The sequence below is a fragment of the Crocodylus porosus genome, unplaced genomic scaffold (assembly GCF_001723895.1).
Source record: "Crocodylus porosus isolate Cpor-Errol unplaced genomic scaffold, CroPor_comp1, whole genome shotgun sequence".
NCBI lineage: Eukaryota > Metazoa > Chordata > Crocodylia > Crocodylidae > Crocodylus > Crocodylus porosus.
Window position 1 is genome coordinate 8405744 of NW_017728943.1, and position 888 is coordinate 8406631.

Sequence of the window (888 nt, forward strand, 5' to 3'; positions counted from 1 at the left end):
CACTTCTTGAAAATAGGGACCATATTGGCCCTTTTCCAATCCTCAGGGACTTGGCCCAAGCACCAGGAGTCCTCAAACAGCCCTGCCAATGGCTCCACAATACACCAGCCAGTTCCCTCAGCATCCATGGATGAAGGTCATCTGGGCCTGCCAATTTGGACACATCTAAGCCCTCCAGGTAATCCTTAACTAGGTCTGAACTAACAGTCGGGGGACTCGCATCCTTCCTGGGCCTCTCTACGCTGTAAAGCAAAAGCATTCCCACACCGGGAGTTGAACCCGGGCCGCCTGGGTGAAAACCAGGAATCCTCACCGCTAGACCATGTGGGAGATCTGTCTTGATCCATGTTCAGGAATGCAGAGGCAAAAAACTCATTGAAGCATTCAGCCTCATCCCTCCTATCTGTCACCAATTGTCCTAGCCTGTCCTTTTGGGGTCCTATGTTATCCTGCACCTTCTTTTTGCTTCCTATGTACCTGAAGAAGGACTTTTTGTTGTCTTTAATTTTTGTCGCCTGCCTGAGTTTCATTGCTGCTTTGGCCTTTCTAACTGACCCCCTGCAAGTGTGAGCCAAAGAGGTATACTCCTCCTTGGTAGCTACTCCCTGCTTCCACAGCCTGTATGCCTCTTTCTTTGCCCCTAGGCGTTCCTCAATTTCCCTGTTCACCCAGGAGGCTTTCTTGGCCCCTTTGCCTGCTTTTGTGCACAATGGGATTGTTTCTTTCTGTGCCCAAAGGATTGCTCCCTTGAGGAATGACCAACCCTTCCTAGACTCCTATCTTGCCAGTGCTCTTGATCTTCAGTGCCTCACTAACTAATCTCTGGAGCACACTGAAGTTAGGTTTTCTGAAGTCTAGCACTTCTGCCCTGCTGGTTACTTTTCCTAC

At 49.8% G+C, this 888-nt stretch overlaps 1 non-coding gene across 1 annotated transcript; it reads right to left on the reverse strand.

The window, feature by feature from the left end:
• Window positions 1-258: 258 nt before the first annotated feature.
• TRNAE-UUC lies at window positions 259-330 on the reverse strand. Its single transcript has one exon. It is a non-coding gene; the product is annotated as a tRNA-Glu (tRNA).
• Window positions 331-888: the final 558 nt, after the last annotated feature.